Here is a 19,574-nt window from a genome sequence, read left to right as displayed (position 1 = left end):
GCATTTATTAGACGTACCATTTCCTGCTGGATCAGAAAGTAAAGAATTTGCTTGCAATGCAGGAGACGTGGGTTCAATCCCTGGGTCAGGAAGATCCCCTGGAGAAAGGAATGGCTACCCACTCCAGTATTCTTGCCTGGAGAATTCCTTGGGCAGAGGAACCTGGTGGGCTACAGTGCATGGGATTGCAAAGAGTCAGAAACAACTGAGCAACAAACACTTTAGGGCTTCCCTGGTGGCTCAGTAGGTAAAGAATCCACCTGCAATGCAGATGTGGGTTCAGTGCCTGAGTCAGGAAAATTCCCTGGAGAAGGAAATGGCAACCCACTCCAGTATGTTTGCCTGGGAAATCCCATGGACAGAAGAGCCTGGTGGGTTATACAGTCCATGGGGTCGCAAGAATCAGACAGGACTTAGCGACTAAAACACTGGTTATTTATGAAATATGAAATGATAGGTGGGTGGACGGATGGATGAATGTACTGAGGAATAGAAGGATGGGTAGAGAGAGGAAGACTAGACAGAGATATAGATCAGTGGGTATATGAATGGCATACGATGGGTGAACAAATGGAAGATGGATGGGTGGGTGGGAGGTTGGATGAATAGAAACAGGGAAGGCCAATGGATGAATGAGTGGAGGGGAGGAAAGACAGGGAGATGATGAATTGATAGACGCATAAAAAGATGGGTGAGTAAATGGATGGATGGATGGATGGATGGATGGATAGAAATATGTGTAGGTAAAAGGAGGGAGGGGTGGGGAGATGGATGAATGGATAGATGGATAGGAAGATTGCTGCGTGGATGGATGGATGGGTGGATGGATGAATGGATGATGGACGGTCCAGTAGGAAGGTGGGTGGGCAGGTGGCTAGATGTATGGATGGAGAGGAGCAAATGTCAAAAGGAAGACAGCATGGGCTAAAAAAAACAGTTTGGTTACACCATTTCCTATTATATGTGATGCCCAAACATGCCACCAGATGTCAGTCTAACCTCAGGAAACCATGTCAGAGTCCACACTGGAGCCACCTTTTTCACTTTACCTGAAGCCCTCTGATTCAAAACAAACACTGGCTCATTTTGATAATAATCAAACCAGTCAATCCTAAAGAAAATCAACCCTGAATACTCAATGGAAGGACTGATGCTTCAGCTAAAGCTCCAAGCTCCATAACTTTGGCCATATGATAAGAAGATCCGACTCACTGGAAAAGACCCTGATGTTGGGAAAGACTGAAGGCAGGAGGAGAAGGAGACGACAGAGAATGAGATGGTTGGATGGCATCACTGATTCAATGGATGGGAGTTTGAGCAAGCTCCGGGAGATAGTGAAGGACAGGGAAGCCTGGTGTGCTGCAGTGCATGGGGTCGAAAAGAGTTGGGACACAACTGAGCAACTGAACATTTTGATAATACAGTTTTCATTGCATTCTGTAATTATACTTCCCTCATCACTACAGCCAGAACCCAACTGGCATTATAACCCAGTTCCCTATTCAAGGAGACAGAAAATGGGGATGAGGGGCACGAGGTGGGGGAGGCCGGAGCCTAAGCCTAGTGATGAAGTTGCTAGTTTCCAAGAGGTCAGACCTGGAGGTGTGAGGTGGGTGGGAGAAGGGATTTCTGGGGCTACAAGAGTGATTAGCAACCCTGACAGCCTCAGCTCCAATAGCCTTGAATTCGTATTCACATCCCACTTGCCTGCTGTCTGCCCAAGAATCCCCCCAGCTCTAAGCCTTGGCCAAAGCAGCTCTTGAGAAAAAGAAAGAAAAAAAGCACCGGCTCTCCCTCCATATGGGGGACTGAACCTTCTTCACACAAACCGCTTTTAATCTTCAAACAGCCTGGAAAGATTTCACTGTGGAGAGCGAGCCCCCGGAGCCATTTCTAACCCCACTCGTCCATCCAACGATGGCTCCCAGGAGAAGACCCACTTTCAGGGTCACTGGCCAAGAGAAAGGGAACCCGGGATCAGAATCACATCCTCCCAAACCCCCACCCCCACTCCCACACCACTTTTCAGGTTTAGACTGAAGCCTTGAGGTAACAGTGTGATTTCCTCTTTCCACCCCTCAGCTGCCCACCCCATCCCCCCACCTCACCCCCACCCCCACCCCCGAGAAAGGAGCATTTCTCAGCCTGGTTCGGGAATGTCCATCCCATGGGAAATATTTGCCGACCCCTCTGAGTGGACACTCACAGAGCAGGATCCTGAGCACGCCCTGCCACGCCCACAATTAACCCCTTTGCTGCTGCACCGTGTGTGCCCCGGGGGTTCACCGAAGGGACTCAAGGCAAAGGCTATGCGATCAACTGGTAGGAAAGGAATTGGAGACTTCAGCAACCAGCCATACGAATGGCCCCCCCTCCCCCGCCCCAGAAGCTTGTCAGAAATAGGCGTTTCCTGACCCCAAGAGACCCCGGTTTACTGCTGCTCCCCATCCCGGGATGCTGGGGGTCGGTCGCCCACCCCGTGCATACTCACTCCCATTCTTTCCTTCTGGCCTGCGGGGTGCTGTGGATTTTGTGCGCCTGGTGGGCCAAGATGACATCGCGGTGGTCGACCACGCCGCCCCGTCGCTTCAGAGGGGGCCCCTCGCAGCTGCCGCCGCTCATCAGGTGGGACCGCGCGTCCGGCGGGACGCGGGCTGTGCCCGCGGGGGCGCCGTCTGGACCTGAGGGGCCCAAGCCGCGGTCGTACAGGGCATCATAGTAACTGCGGGGCGAGAACATGGGGTCCAGGACCCGGGAGGACTTCGACATCCATGGGCCTCACTCAGAAATCCCAGGGTCTTCTGCCTCCAGCCCGGGAGGAAACTAGAGGAGGAGACAGGAGAGAGCAAGAAAGAGGAAGAGTGAGGGAGATGCAGAGACAAGGGCGCTCAGGGGACCAGGACCGCACAGGCGACCAGCCTCCTTCACAGGAAGTCAAAAAACACCCCAGGACCGGCCCAACGGGAATTAGTATTTCCTTGGCAACTCAGGCCTGGGAAGCCAGTTCTTAGGAGCTGCCCGGCAACCAAGGCAGCACCGTGGCGCAAAAGACCGCGGAGGCTGTGTCGCAGGACACTCGCTCCACTTCCCAGGTGCCGGCCACCGAGGGCGGTTCTGGTGATTTCTCAGCATCTCAGCGTTCTCTGCAAAATGGGCCGCCAGGAGCCTACTTGTTCACTCTCCTCTGGTCCCTGGATCCTCTGAGCTCCAGAGAGTCACTTAGAAAACTAAAAGGGGGAGTTTATGGGTTGGCTTTAAAACCCACACAGGATATGGCCATCTGTGAGTGAGCCCTGCCCTTTGCCACCTTGGCTGGTTTTTTAAAAAGAGAAAATGGGGACTTCCCTGGGGTGGACACTTCCACTGCAGGGGATGTGGGTTCGATCCCTGGTCTGGGAACTCAGATCCCACATGCTGTGAGGCATAGCCAAAAAAATAAATTTAAAAAATTTTAATAAAAGAGAAAAGGGACAGAGTTCTTGTCCTTTATGAATGCTCAGGTGGTTAAACCCCAGAGGGTCTGAGAGCCAGGAAAAAGCTTTGTCTCCATGTCATTCACTTATTCACTCAACAAACGCCGAGTGAGCTGCCGCTGCATGCAGGTCTTGCGCTGGCTGCCGGGGACACAGTGTGGATGAGACAAACAAATGTCACCCTTATGCTGGAATGGAGGTTCTAGAGGGGGAGGCAGCCTGTGGAGAAAATAAATACCTCATGTGGAGCCTGGGAGTTGAAAAGTGCTGTGGAGGGACTTCCCTGGTGGCCCAGCGGATATGAATCTGCCCTTGAATGTGGGGGGACACCTGTTCGATCCCTGGTCTGGGAAGACTCCACATGCAGCGGAGCCACTAAGCCCATGTGCCACAACTACTGAACCTGTGCTCTAGAGCCCGGGAGCCGCAAATACCGAGCCCAGTGTCTGCAGCTATGGAGACCCACACACCCAGAGCTCAAGCTCCAAAGCAAGAGAAGCCTCAAACAGCGTGATGCCCAAGCGCCACAACTAAAGAGTAGCCCCCTACTTGCCGCAACCAGAGAAAAGCCCAAGCAGCGATGGAGACCCAGAACAGCCATATGAATAAATAAAAATTGTTTAAAGTGCCATGGAGGGCAATTCAGCAGGAGAGGTATATTCATTTGCTGGAGTTGCCGTAACAAAGTACCACATGCAGGGTGCCTTAAACAACAGCAATCTATTTCCTCCCAGTTCTGAAGGCTACAGTTGGAGATCAAGGGGGTCAGCAAGGCTGGTTTCTTCAGAGGCCTCTCTCCTTGGCTCGTAGACTGCCGTCTTCTCCCTGTGTCTTCTCATGGTCTCCCCTCGGGGTATGTGTGTGTCTTAATGTCCTTCTAATTTTACTTTGCATGCATGCCTGCTAAACTGCTTCAGTCGTGCCCGACTTCTTGCAACCCTATGGACTGTAGCCCACCAGGCTGCTCTGTCCATGGGATCCCCCAAGCAATACTGGAGTGGGTTGTCATGCGCTCCTCCAGGGAATCTTCCCAACCCAGGGGTCAAACCCGAGTCTCTTACATTTCCTGTATTGGCAGCCGGGTTCTTTACCACTAGCATCACCTGGGAAGCCCCTAATTGCCTCTTTTTTCTTCTCTCATTTTTTCTCTTTTTTCTTTCCCACTCCAAATGATAGGAGAACTTAATTTTAATTTAAAAAAAAAATCCTCTTTTTAACCTGGTCCTTTGCCCCACCACTAGAAAGCAGGTTTATTGCTAAAAACAATTCATTTATTTGAGCATATTCTTTTTAGGCAATTTTTACTTTTTCCACCGTCGTAGCACCACTCGGTATTTCTGTCAGTCTTCTCTTCAAACACTTTTTTTTTTCCAGGAGAATCTGCATCACCATCTCTATTTCTGCTTATTTATCCTCTCCCATTAGAAGAGCCAGTGTATCTCCCACTTTCAACCTTCTTCTCGTCTTCCATAATTTTTCCCCTATTCAGCCTGAGTCCACCTTTGGAGCGTTCACTTATTTCTTCCACTATCTGGGTCTGGCTTCAGGATAACATCCTATGGAAAAGACTACACCACTTTCACCTAATAAAGATTGTCTAACCACCCTGGGTTTGTCCTCGGGCTTCTCTTCTTGCTCACTCATCTCATTTATGGTCACACTCTTCATCAGAGTCCCCTTCATCTTCTGATTTTTTTCATCATCTTTTTAGTAGATTTCTTAGAGTTTATATGACTTTTGAGTCTTTCGGAAAGTGGGAATATAGATTCTGAAGATATTAAAAGCCTTGGGGGAACTTCCCTGGTGGTCTAGTGGTTAAGACTGTCTTCCAAGGTAGGAGGTGTGGGTTCAATCCCTAGTCAGTGAGTTAAGATCCCACATGCTTCGCAACCAAAAATTAAAATAAAATAGTACAGAAGCAATACTGTAACAAATTCAATAAAGACTTTTAAAAAAACATGGTCCACATCAAAAAAAAATTCTTAAAAAAACTAAAAAAAAAGTGAACATAAAAGCCCTGGAGATCTCAGTGAGATGATGTTATAAAAGAGTATTTTATGGGAATTCCCTGGTAGTCCAGTGGTTAGGAATACACACTTCCTGTACTTCCACTGCAGGAGGCCTGGTTTCCATCCCTGGTTGGGGAACCAAGATCCTGCAAGCTTTGACATGTGGCAAAAAAGAAAAAAAAAGTTTTATAATATTATGCATTTAACTTGATGCTAGAAAAATAGAAGTATCAGTTACAGGAAAGCACAGTGTCTGTGTGAAGGTGTCTGCAGTCTCCAATCCAGGCATCTGGCTTTCTTAAAATACTGCTGGGCAATCTGACACTAGTCATACCCGTGGTGCATATGACCTTCCCAGGTCCTCAAAGTCAAGAGAAACTGAACACCAGCATCCTTGGGCTTTTGATCTGGATCTCCAGCCAGCAGGAGCAGCCAGGCAGTCCAGGGGGCAGACAGCCTCAGCCCACCAGGTTCCTACGGCCCTACAGCACCCACCTCCAGGGTCTACAGGGCATCCCAAGCTGATCAGGCCAAGGCAGGACACGAGGGATTCATGTGGAGGCCTAGCAGGAATGCAGCCAGGGGAGAGGAGCCTTAATTATGTCTGTAAAGGCTCTATCTCCAAATATGGTCCCATGCTGGGACTTCCCTGGCAGTCTTACTGGTTAAGACTTTGCCTTCCAACGCAGGGTGGGGCGGGTTCCATCCCTGGTCAGGGAGCTAAGATCCCACATACCGTGGGGCCAAAAAACCAAAACATAAAACAGAAGCAATATTGTAACAAATTCAATAAAGACTTTAAAAATGGCCCATGTCAAAAGAAAAAAAAAATCTTTAAGAAAAAATACAGTCACATGCTACTGTGGGTTAGAACTGTACCACATGAATTTGGGGGCAGGAGACACAATTCTGCTCACCACAGGATGACAGGAAGTGGTGGGTGGGCTATTGTATTAAATAGGGGGTCGGAGATGGCCTCTCTGAGGAAGTGACATCTGAACCTTGAAGCAGTAGCCATGCTGGGTATGAGAGAAGAGCATTCCAGGCAGAGAACAGCATGTGCAAAAGTCCTGAGGCAGGGCTGTGTGTGATTTGCTCAAGGAACAATGAGGAGGCCTGAGTGGCTGTGAGAGGAGAAGTGTAATAGGGTTGAGGGTGGGGAGGTAATGGAGCAGATCACACAGGACCTTGTGGGCCATGGGAAGAAAATTTTTCTTGTTCCTTCTAGGAGTGAGATGGCCCATGGTGTTCAGATCCACAGCTTACCCAACAACATATTTTCAACCCAAACTGAGTTTTTCCACCTAACAGCCCCCCATCACTAGCCTCCCAGTGTCTGTCCAAGAAAAGGAAATCCACAGGAAGGCCAGCCTGAATGACACAGAATTAGGAGCCTAAATCCCATGCATAAACATTGCAAGAGTCACCTCAACACCCAGAGGCGTAAGAAGATGGTGCAAAGAAACGGGAGTGGGAGTGGAGGCTTATCTCCCTGCTGACTATTTCTTCTTGCTCTGCTTGAAGGCTTCCAAGAAGTAAGAACGTTCCCTCTCCTAAGTAAGCCTCTCCTAAGTAGATCAACTCAATATCAGTTTAATGAACGCTGTTTCCCTCCGGGGAGGTTTCTTTTTTCAAATCTTGTAACTAATGGAGTTTAATAGGCCTATCTTCATGACGCCTTTAAGGTTCAATTTACTCCCATGAAAACTTACTCTTAATCGCCTACAACTGTGAATTTATAAAGCCTTTTGTGTTTTTCTAAATACATTCCCTTCGCATTGAAAAAAAAAAAAAAAGCCTTTTATTCCTTTTATAAGCACTTATGCCTCAAAGGCATTTTCCTTCCCATTTTATAGAAATAAAACTGAAGACTGGGACTTCCCAGGTGGTCCAGTGGCTAAGACTCCCCGCTCCCAATGCAAGGGGCCTGGGTTTGATCCCTGGTCAGGGAACTAGATCCCACATGCCAGATCTGAAAAAGAAGAGTTTGCATGCTGCAACTAAAAAAGATCCTGCATGTTTCAACTAAGACCTGGTGCAGCCAAAATAAATATATGTATGTGTACACACACACACACACACACTTTTAAAAAACTGAGGATAAAAGGAAGGTTCAAGTGTCTTGCTACCTGTTCCATTTCTACTTCCTGGAGTCGCCCGTCCCATTCCCCAAAATGTGCTTACTGTGTCAATATTAAAGAAAGAATTCACCACAGGGAACTATATTCAATATTTTTGTGATAACCTATAAGAGAAAAGAATCTGGAAAGGAATAGATATAGACACAGATTATAAAACTGAATCACTGGGCTGTATACCTGAAACTGAGGTAGAAATTGCTAGGCAGTCAGTGTGAGACTGAGACCTCAGTCTTTTTTTCAGTAAACATCTCACTCTACTAACCTAAAGCTATATCCTTTGTTCCAGTTTCCTGACTTTCAGAGGAATGCATCCTTGGTCTGGTAGATCATCAACACCCAGATGCAGGACAGGACAACCATTAACTCCTGGCCCTCTTATCTAAAAGAAAAGCAACAGGTAGACCATCAACTTTTGGCCCATATCTGATCCTCTGTGAAATGGCCAGGGCTCGTAAGATAGGGTCACACGATGGTGACTGAAAGTGTGAGACTTAGAAACTGGGGATCAAAAGAAGCCATAAAGATGCCAAGTTAAACACTGTAACCTTTAAACTGATTGGCTAGAAATGACATACGTTAAGGACAAGAGCCAACCAAAAAAGTACAGATCGATACTAGAAAGGATATAATGCTGTTAAGTGCTGTAAGCATTTTAATTATAAATGCTGTAAGTCCCACATTTGGGGGCACTTCAGTGTCTCTCAGTGTCTATGCTGAGAGCTTTGTTCTTTTCGTCTCTTTAAAATAAATCCTATGTGCTTGCTACTGTGATTGATTGCATGTTTGTTAAGTTCATTCTTCAGCTCTGTGAACATGAATTCAGATTCCTGTTTCAATACTAACACAACATTGAAAATCAATCATACTTTAAAATTTTTGAAAAATGAAAAGAACCTAGCTTACAACTTGGATGTTCCGTGTAGTATCCCCAATGCAACTAAAACCCCAGAGCCAAGGCGTGATGGAAAAAGCTTCAGGCACCTAGAGAAGGGAGGTTTGTACCTGGGAAAATGGGAGACGGAGTGGGAAAGACAAAACCTAAGGCACAGGCCCAAGTGCCATCTTTTGAGACATCCACCTGCTGGTCCCACAGGCTCAAGACAGAAACCTCCCTTCCCTGCTCCTTCTCTACAGCCCTTTGCTCCCAATATCCCCCATCTCATCACAGGCCTCCCAATTTAACTTGGTGCCCAAATCACATGGTTCTCCCTTTCCCTTCACTCTCTGATTGAAAGCCATCAGCTGGTGCCATCCATTCACCTCCAAAATAGATCCCATATGCAATCACTTTCCTCCATGGCAAAGCCTCCCTCGCTGCTGGCCTGGACTTGGGCAGTTGCCTCTCCTGGGCCAGCTGGCTTTCTCACTCCCCACGTCCAGCCTGCATTCTGCTCTGCAGTCAGTGGAGAAGCTTCTGAAAAGAGCCAGTCACTCTTTTGCTCTTAGAGAAATAAAAGCCACTCCCTACAGGCTGCCCCAACCCCTCCCCTTCCCCCTCTTGCCTCTAAGCTCCAGAGTCACTGGCCTGGCCACTCCTGGTCTCTGCCAAGCTCATTCCATCTTTGCAATTGCTGTTCCCTCTTCCTAGTGGAGCAGCGCTAAACAATTTGCCTGCCAGTGCAGAAGACACAAGAGCTGCAAGAGACACGGGTTCGAACCCTGGGTCTGGAAGACCCCCTGGAGTAGGAAACGGCAACCCACTCTAGTATATCTTGTGTGGAAAATCCCACGGACAGAGGAGACTGGTGGGCTAGAGTCCATGGGGTCACAAAGAGTCGGACATGACTGAGCAAGCATGCAGACAGGCCACTTCCTAGAATGCTCTTCCCCTCGTCTGTGACGGGTCGGCTCCCTCTCATTATTCAGGCTGCGGTCGGATGTAGGCACTCCTCATCACATCCTCCAATGAGGTCTTCCTCGTGGCCTTTTGGTGTCCCCTGTAGGATGTCAGTGTTATGCATACAAGGATCTTGATCTATGTTGCTTGCCACTGGGTCCCTGACAACTTGGGCTTCCCAGGTGGCTCGATGGTAAAGGATGTATGTGCCAACTTGGGTGATGCTGGTTCCATTCCTAGGTCGGGAAGATCTGTAGCCCACCAGTCCATAAGGTTGCAAAGAGTCAGACACAACTGAGCGACTGAGCCTGCATGCATTCTGAATGGATGAATGATCTTAAAGATGAGTCTACCCAAGAAAACATCACCAAACACATAGAACACTGCTCCCTGGGGTCTAGGGCAGGGAAGGGATAAATTGTGGTGGGAAAGATTTATTCCAGAGCCAGGCCCGTCAGACTCCAGCACACAATCAACTAGCTGTGTGTTCCCCAACATTATTTAATCCTCTGAGTCTCTTTCTCCTGCACAAGGTGGGGATAAGGATAAGTAGTACAGGGAGCCATAGTGAAGGGTCAGTGGGCGCCTGTCAGAGCTCTGATCACAGCGCCAGGCCATGGAAAGCGCTTGGTCAACACTGGCTCTCAGGTTGACATTGTGGCAGGTGGGTGGAGCCTGGAAGCTGGATGGGTTGGGGCAAGGTAGGGGGCGATGGGGACGGCTGCTCAAGCAACACCACGGAGCTCACTCTGCAGAGCCATCACGCGCGCTTCCAACAACAGAGCCCCAGCTGCCCCGTGTGTACACACAAGAAGCAAACACATCCCCAGCCAATGGGCGCTTCCAGCCGGGGGTCCGTTCCTGGCGCCTGCTGGGCCTTGTGACCAGGTGTGCTGCTCCCTCTCTGTTTGCTCAACCACAGCACAGAGGAAATGGCAAAGCGCGTGGGGTTTGCATCCCTTAGAAAGAGGCCAGGTTTCACGAACAGACGGTGCAAAGAGATGACAATGGAGGTAAAGCAAATAGAAGAAAAGAAGCGGCATTAAGCCTGAGACCACAAAAAAAATCTTACTGTTAATGTAATCAGAACAGGACTTCCTCAAAGCACCAGGTATCGTGTGTATCTATTTCCCTGAATCCAAATTGGAACTGCAGCCGAGATGGGGGTTGACCCCCACTGCCAAGCCTGGACCAGCCTGAGTTGCCATAGCAACCAGATGGCACCTGGAGATGCTCCTGATGAATATAGCTGGTTGAGGAGCTATGGGAGAGGGAGCAGGGAGGCAGGGACTGCAAGGCAGTCTGCGTGGCTTCTGTGCACCACCCCCACTTGGACAGGGACAGTTACATGGCTGTGCTGGGCACCAGGATTCACCATCCATGGGTTAAACAAGTACCAATAACTCCTGAAGCAGCCTTCTCTCTCCTAAAAATCAGTAAAAGATATGGCCCCTAAAATTAGAGGACTTAAGGCTACCAAAGGGGAAACGTAGAGGGGAGGGGAGGGATAAATTAGGAGTTTGAGAGTAACATACAACACCAGATAAGCAACAGGAACCTACTGTATAGAACAGGGATCTATACTCAGTATTTTGTAATAACCTATACAGGAAAAGAATCTGAAAAGGTATTTGGCCACCATACAAAGAGCCGATTCACTGAAAATAGAGCCTGAAGCTGGGAAAGATTGAGGGCAGGAAGAGAAGGGGGGCGACAGAGGACAGACGGTTGGATAGCATCACCGACTCAATAGACGTGAGTTTGAACAAACTCCGGGACATGGTGAAGGACAGAGAAGCCCAGAGTACCACAGGGTCTAAAGAGTCAGACACAGCTTAGTGACTGAAGGACATGTTCCTGAATCACTGTGAAACTATCACTTTTCCACATACCTGAAACTAACATAACATTGTAAATCAATTATACTTCAATTACAAAATTGAAAATAAAATTAAAAGTAGAGAAAAAACATTCTCTAAAGCTTCACAGGCTCCTTAGACCCATTAGAGAAGATGGAAACTCAAAATGCTCACAAGGTCCTTCATTCAGGAAATAAAAATAAGACCAGGCTGGGGGCTGGAATGTAACCTACAAGACTTCAATTTATTCACTGGTGTGGGAGGATGTCTTTTTCTCCCATCTGGGAGGAAAATTTTTAAACTAAAAATGGCCAGTAGTTTCGCTCCTAAGTGCATCTAGCCACTGAAAGTCAGGTTCACAAAGCTCTATTTTTAGTAGGTTAAAACTAGAAGCAACCCAAAGGTCTATTAACAAGAAAATAGGAAGATTGTGGTGTATCCGTATAGTGGAACACTACACATCAATGAAAAAGAAAGCATTACAGGCACCAGCGTGGATGAATCTCACAGAACAACACAGAGGAGGACCCACTGTGTGATTCTACTGATAGGAAGTTCAAAATCTATTCACTGTTTATCTGAAATTCAAATTTAACTACGTGTTCTCTATATTTTTTAATTTGTTTAAACTGACAGCCCACTGAGGGTTAGAAATTCCTTAACTCTTTACGTGGTTCCTGGTAGGAACATAGTATATCAGATCAGATCAGATCAGTCGCTCAGTCATGTCCGACTCTTTGCGACCCCATGAATCGCAGCACACCAGGCCTCCCTGTCCATCACCAACTCATGGAGTTCACTCAGACTCACATCCATCGAGTCAGTGATGCCATCCAGCCATCTCATCCTCTGTCGTCCCCTTCTCCTCCTGCCCTCAATCCCTCCCAGCATCAGAGTCTTTTCCAATGAGTCAACTCTTCACATGAGGTGGCCAAAGTACTGGAGTTTCAGCTTTAGCATCATTCCTTCCAAAGAAATCCCAGGGCTGATCTCCTTCAGAATGGACTGGTTTGATCTCCTTGCAGTCCAAGGGACTCTCAAGAGTCTTCTCCAACACCACAGTTCAAAAGCATCAATTCTTCGGCGCTCAGCCTTCTTCACAGTCCAACTCTCACATCCATACATGACCACAGGAAAAACCATAGCCTTGACTAGACGGACCTTTGTTGGCAAAGTAATGTCTCTGCTTTTGAATATGCTATCCAGGTTGGTCATAACTTTCTTTCCAAGGAGTAAGCGTCTTTTAATTTCATGGCTGCAGTCACCATCTGTAGTGATTTTGGAGCCCAGAAAAATAAAGTCTGACACTCTGTGTAAAAATTCATTTGTGCATTTTTCGGCATGTTTGTTGAAATTAAAAGACGCTTGCTCCTTGGAAGAAAAGCTATGACAAACCTAGACGGTGTATTAAAAAGCAGAGGTATCCGTGTAGTTAGAGCTATGGTTTTTCCAGTAGTCATGCACGGATGTGAGAGTTGGACCATAAAGAGGACTGCTGCTAAGTCACGTCAGTGTGTCCGACTCTGTGCGACCCCATAGACGGCAGCCCACCAGGCTGCCCCGTCCCTGGGATTCTCCAGGCAAGAACACTGGAGTGGGTTGATGCGAAGAGCCAACTCATTGGAAAAGACCCTGATGCTGGGAAAGATTGAGGGCAGGAGGAAAAGGGGCAAAAGAGAATAAGATGATTTGATGGCATCACTGAATCAATGGACATGAGTTTAAGCAAACTCCGGGAGATAGTGAAGGACAGGGAAGCCTGGTGTGCAGCAGTCCATAGGGGTCACAAAGAGTCAGACAGGAAGTGACTGAACAACAATACCAACAAATATTTTTAAAGGCAAAATAATCATATTAAATTCACTAAGAGCAAGTAGATATGCCCTTCCTCCCTACAATTAAGCTTTGATTTGGGCAGAAAAAGGGATATTAGCCAAATCTCCCCACCCAAACACAAGCCCCAGAGGAAGTGGGAAATCTACTCCCTTGTGTTATAGATAAGACTGAGGTTCAGAGGTGCAACCACTCACCAAAGGTCCCACGGCATGGAACAAACAGGCCAGGGATACAAATCTAGGTTTCTCGGGGTTCCTAACACCTCTCTCTGAGGTCCAACCCAGAGTCTGACACTAAGCCTTTTTCATACCAAGAACACTTCTCCCGAAACATAATCTGTAGTAGGCAAGAGTGTGTCCCCCATGATCTTGGCACCTGAGTATGTTATATTACATGGTGAAAGAAACTGGTCCTAGGTTACACACTTTAAAATAGGGAGGATATCCTGGGTTATTCCCGTGGGCCCAAGCTCATCACACAGGTCTTTAAAAGAAGAGGCAGGACGTCCCTGGTGGCCTAGGGGTTAAGAATCCACCTGCCAATGCAGGGGACAAAGGTTTGTTCCCTGGTCCAGGAAGATTCAGCATACCGAGGGGGAACTGAGCCTGTGAGCCATAACTACTGAGGCTGCACTCTAGAGCCCACGCTCCCCAACAGGAGAAACCGCCACAGTGAGAAGCCCAAGCATTGCAACCAGAGAGTAGCCCCCCACTCACCACAACTCAAACAAAAGCAGCAATGAAGATCCAGCTGAAAATAAATTAAATTTTTTTAAAAAGTAAAAGAGGTCAGAGTTTCAGAAGTAGCAGAGAAGCTCCCTCGCTGCGATGTATTGAAAGTCAGCCCTCAACACCAGGCTGAAAATAAACCGAAAAAAAAAAAAAGAGAGAGAGAGAGACAGAGAAAAGGGAAAAAAAAGAAAAGAAAAAAAGTAAGAGGGAGGCAGAAGAATAGGTCAGCAATGCAACAGAAGATGAGGCAGGAGAGATTTGAAGCATGGGAGAGAGAGGGACTTGACCCTGGGTCATTACTTCTGAGATGAAGGAGCCACAGGCAAAGGAATGCTGGTACCCTCAAGAAGCTAAGAACAACGTCCAGCTGCCAGCCAGCAAGGAAACAGAACCCCAGGTCAGTTGCAAGAGCTTGAAGCCAACTTCTGCCAACAGCCTGAATGAACAAGGAAATAGACTCTCCCTAGTGTCCAGAAAAGCACGCAGCCCACCAACACCTTGACTGCAACCCAGTCAAGCCTATCAGACCTCCAACCCATGGAAACGGCATGCTGTTGGTAAGCCACTCAATTTGTGGTAATTAGATATGGCAGCATAGAAAAAATACTACACAATCCCATATGTGTACAAAAAGAACTGTACAAGCATTTGTTTAAAAAAAAAAAAAGTGAGATTTAAAAAAAAAGGAAATTCCCTGTCAGTCCACTGGTTAGGACTCCATGCTTCCACTGCAGGGGCCAAGGTTCAATCCCTGGTCAGGGAACTAAGATCCCCCATGCCACGTGGCTTAGCCCAAAAAAAGTGAAATTATACATATATATACACACACATATGGGTGCTCCCCAGGTGGTACAATGGTAAAGAATCCACCTGCCAGTGCAGAAGACATAGAGACTCTGGGTCAATCACTGAGACAGGAAGATCCCCTGGAAGAGGGCATGCCAATCCACACCAGTGTTCTTGCCTGGAGAATGCCATGGATGGAGGAGCCCGGTGGGTCAGCTACAGTCCATGGGGTCACAAAGAGTCAGGCCCAACTGACCACACATATACATATATATACATATATTCACATATACACATAGTTGTCTATATAGACACATACATATATGTTTTATGTATGTGTATATACATAAAAGTCTGAATTTTTTTGCACTTAATATTATATCTTAAACAACATTCTACACCAGTTCCTATAGTTTTCCACGAACCCATAGAATTTATCTAGTGTGGACATCTGGATCTTTTCATTTTTTCTATTCCTCAAAATGTTGTAGCCATCATTTTATATATAAATCCCCATGAAGCTGCTGCAAGTATTTCTTTTATTAACTTCTTTACTTTTCTTATTTATTTTTATTTCTTGGCCATGTCATGCAGCATGCAGGACCCAGTTCCCTGACCAGGGATTGAACCCGTGCCCCCTGCATTGGAAGTGCAGAGTCTTAACCATTGGACCATCAGGGAAGTCCATGCTACAAGTATTTCTGTAGAATGAATTCTAGAAGAAGCATTGCTGTTTCAAAGATTGTGTGCATTTTAAATTTTGCCAGAAGGGCTTCCCTGGTGGTTCAGTGATAAAGAATTTGCCTGCCAATACAGGAGACGCAGGTTCCATCCCTGATCCAGGAAGATCCCTCGTGGTACAGAGCAACTAAGCCCGTGCACGACAGCTATTATGCCTGTGCCCCAGAGTCCGTGAGCCACAGCTACTGAAGCCTGGGAGACCCAAGCTTGTGTTCTGCAGAAAAGAAGTCACCGCAGTGAGAAGCCCATGTACCTCAACTAGAAAGTAGCCACCACTTGCCACAACCGGAGAGCCAGCATGCACCAATGAAGACCCAGAGCAGCCAAAAATCAATCAACCAATCAAATGGTAAAAGAAAAGAAAATTTGACAGATATTGCAACCAAAATCGAGGCACCACCCTGGGGAATAAACAGTGGCCAGGGATTACCTTCCCAGCTCCTCTTGAATTGGTGTGGCCATGTGCCTCATCTTCACCCATGGAATGTGAGCAGCAGTGAAAAGTGTCACCCTGGGTCAAAGCTTTAAGGAGCAGGCACGCCCTCAACAAGTTCCTTTTCTCCTCTGCTGGCTAGACATGGGAGACAGTAAGGGCCCTGTGCGTGCTGGAGCCATGAAAAGGTGGGGACCTGGGTTCTTGAGTCACCATGTGGAGGAGGAGAGTCATCCACTGACCAGAAACAGCCTTCCAGGGTAATCAGGTGAGTTAGAAACAAACTTCTTCCTTTAACTTTCCACCCAATTGGGGGCCTATTTGTTACTGTAGGATTCCTGTCTTAGCTTGGCTGCTATAATAAAATACCGTAGACTGAGTGGCTTAAATAACAAACGTTTATTTTCTCGCAGTTTGGGAAGCTGGAACTCCAAGACCAGGTCAGTTCCTGAGGAGGGTTTTCTTCCTGGTGTATAGATGACCACGTTCTCTCTGTGTCCTTACATGGAGGAGAAAGAAAGAGACTGCGTGCTCTGGTGTCTCTTCTTATATGGGCAGTAATTCCTGGAGAAGGAAATGGCAACCTACTCAAGTACTCTTGCTGGGAAAATCCCATGGACAGAGGACCCTGGTTGGCTACAGTCCATAGGGTCACAGAGTCAGACACGACTTAGCAACTGAACAGCAACAATCCCATCACGAGGGCCCCAACCTCCTGATCTCACTTAAACCTCATGACCTCCCATCTCCAAATAGCATCCCATTGGAAGTTAGAGACTTCAAGATATGAATTTAGGGGGACATAAGCCAGTACATAGCATTTCCCTAATGGTAAAGAATCTGCCTGCAATATAGGAGACCTGGGTCAAGAAGATCCCCTGGAGAAGGAAATGGCAACCCACTTCAATATTCTTACCTGGAGAATTCCATGGACAGAAGAGCCTGGTAGGCTACAGTCAATGGGGTCACAAAGAGCCAGACATGACTGAGTGACTAACACACACAACTGATACACTACTTCATAGAAGCAACACTGGTTTCATTCAATGAATGTTTTTCTCATGCCTTGAAAGCTTTGCATTCAAGGAGAATTCACACAGGTGTGGAGTCCTGTTGAGAACACCAAAGTGTTCATTAAAAAGACAGCTAAAGATAGCATCTCTGCACAAAACCATTTGCTCTCACCTCTTCCCTCTTGTCCTCTCTCTCAGCCTTCATTCTCTCTCTTCCACTTGCTGTTTGAGCTCTCTTAGGTAGTTTCATGCCTTCCTGTATTGCTCTGTGTGCTAAGATCTCCGTTAATAAGGCATCTTAACTAGCCCCAGGCTAAACAAGTGTTGCTAAGACCTATGGAAAAAATGGTATCTCTTCCTGAGTTCTAGGCTGAAGAGTATGAAAGTCAACAGACCGTGGATTCTAACAGCCAGGACGAAGCTAATTCAAATGTCATTTTCAACCGCCCTTCAAATGCATTCATCGCTTTCTAGATGTTTTACTTGGCTGATAGTAAAAGTGATTTCTTGGAGGAGGCAATGGCAACCCACTCCAGTACTCTTGCCTAGAAAATCCCATGGACAGAGGAGCCTGGTAGGCTGCAGTCCATGGGGTCGCTAAGAGTCGGACACGACTGAGCAACTTCACTTTCACTTTTCACTTTCATGCATTGGAGAAGGAAATGGCAACCCACTCCACTGTTCTCGCCTGGAGAATCCCAGGGACGGGGGAGCCTGGTGGGCTGTGGTCTATGGGGTCGCACAGAGTTGGACACGACTGAAGCGACTTAGCAGCAGCAAAAGTGATTTCTGGATCCTAAACAATCTCTGGAACAGGTAAGGGACAAGTGCAGGGTTCTACCCAGAAGTAAAAACTTATAACAAAAAAAAGGACTTCCCTGGCAGTCCAGTGGTTAAGACTCCACACTTCCAATGCAGAGGGCATGGGTTTGAAGCCTGGTCAGGAAAGATCCCACATGCCACGAAGTGAGGCCAAAAAAAAAAAAAAAGATGAAGGAGGTTCAAGGGGTAGGGGACATATGTATACCTAGGGCTGATTCATGTTGATGTATGGCACAAACCAACACAATATTGTAAAGCAATTATCCTTCAATTAAAACTTTTTTAAAATGGGAAGAAAAAAAGACTTAAAAATAATTCTTCAAATTAAAAAAAATAGGGAGTAACAAAAACAAAAATCGATAAGTGGGACTGCATCAAACTAAAAAGATTTTGTACAGCAAAAGGACCATCAACAAAACAAAAGGGCAGTCTACAGAATGGGAGCAGATACTTGCAAGTTATGCATCGGATGTGAGTGCTAAGTCGCTTCAGTTGTGTCCAACTCTGCGCGACCCTAAGGACTGTAGCCCACCAGGTGCCTCTGTCCACGGGATTCTCCAGGCAAGAATACTGGAGTGAGTTGCCATTTCCTTTTCCAGGGGCTCGTCTGGACCCAGGGATGGAACCTGGGTCTCTAAAATCTACCTGCATTGGTAGGTGGATTTTTTACCACCAGCACCACTTGGGGGAAGCCCCATATATCAGATACAGGGTTGGTATCCAAAATCTGTAAAGAACTCATACAACTCAGTAGCTTAAAAAAAAAAAAAAAAACTGATTGTCTGGCTGAGTCCCTTTGCTGTCTACCTGAAACTATCACAACACTGTTCATCAGCCATACTCCAATACAAAATAAAAATTTTAATTAAAAAACTTGGCAGAGGGGATTTCTCTGGTGGTCCAGTGATTAAGACTTCAACATTCCACTGCAGGGGGCATGGGTTTGATCCCTGGTTAGGGAATGAAGATGCCCCATGCTTTGCAGTGCAGTCAAAACATAGTTTAAAAAAAAAATAAATGGAGGCACTAAATAGACATGTTTCTAAAAGAGACATCCAAATGGCCAATAGTCAAATGAAAATGTGCTCAACATCACCAATTCTCAGGGAGATGCAAATCAAAACCACAATGAGATACTGTTTCACGCTGTTTAGAATCACTACCATCAAAAAGACAAGAGGGCTTCCCAGGCAGCTCAGTGGTAAAGAATCCTTCTACCAACGCAGGAGACATGGGTGGGACCCCTGATACAGGACGATACCGCCTGCCGGCAGGCAACTAACCCCATATGCCACAACTACTGAGCCTGTGCTGCAGAGCCCGGGACTCGCACCTACTAAGCCCATGTGCCTCTGCTACTGAAACTCTCCCGCCCTTGAGCCCATGCTCCACAATGAAAAGCCGCCACAAGGAGAAGTCTGCACCACTAGAGAATAGCCCCTGCTCGCCCCAACTAGAGAAAAGCCTGAGCAGCCACGAAGACCCAGCACAACCAGTAAATAAATAAATAAAATTATTTTAAAAGGATAAAAGATGACAAGTGATGGCAAGGATACAGAGAAAAGCGAACCCTCGTGCACTGTTGGTGGAAGAGCTGAAAGGTAACAGGGAAATAATCCAAATGTCCATCGATAGATGAAGACAAACGAAATATCCAATGGCATGTTTTTTGGCTTTGAGAAGGAAGGAAATCCAGTCACATGCTACAATATGAATGCACCTTGAGAGTATTATGCTCAATGAAAGAGACTAGTTACAAGAGGACAGTGCTGTATGATTCCACTTCAGTTCAGTTCAGTTCAGTTGCTCAGTCGTGTCCGAGTCTTTGCAACCCCATGAATCGCAGCACGCCAGGCCTCCCTGTCCATCACCAACTCCCAGAGTTCACCCAAC

At 46.9% G+C, this 19,574-nt stretch overlaps 1 non-coding gene and 1 pseudogene across 1 annotated transcript; both read right to left on the bottom strand.

Annotated features, from left to right (window-relative positions):
* Positions 1 to 4,744: 4,744 nt before the first annotated feature.
* LOC138988584 (mitochondrial transcription rescue factor 1 pseudogene) lies at positions 4,745 to 5,644 on the bottom strand (annotated as a pseudogene).
* Positions 5,645 to 15,280: 9,636 nt separating this feature from the next.
* On the bottom strand, positions 15,281 to 15,353 carry TRNAG-UCC (transfer RNA glycine (anticodon UCC)). Its single transcript has one exon. It is a non-coding gene; the product is annotated as a tRNA-Gly (tRNA).
* Positions 15,354 to 19,574: the final 4,221 nt, after the last annotated feature.

This window comes from Bos mutus, chromosome 7 (genome assembly GCF_027580195.1).
Source record: "Bos mutus isolate GX-2022 chromosome 7, NWIPB_WYAK_1.1, whole genome shotgun sequence".
In the NCBI taxonomy this organism is placed as follows: domain Eukaryota; kingdom Metazoa; phylum Chordata; class Mammalia; order Artiodactyla; family Bovidae; genus Bos; species Bos mutus.
Note: the sequence above shows the minus strand (reverse complement) of the source record. Positions and strands in the feature narration are given on the sequence as shown.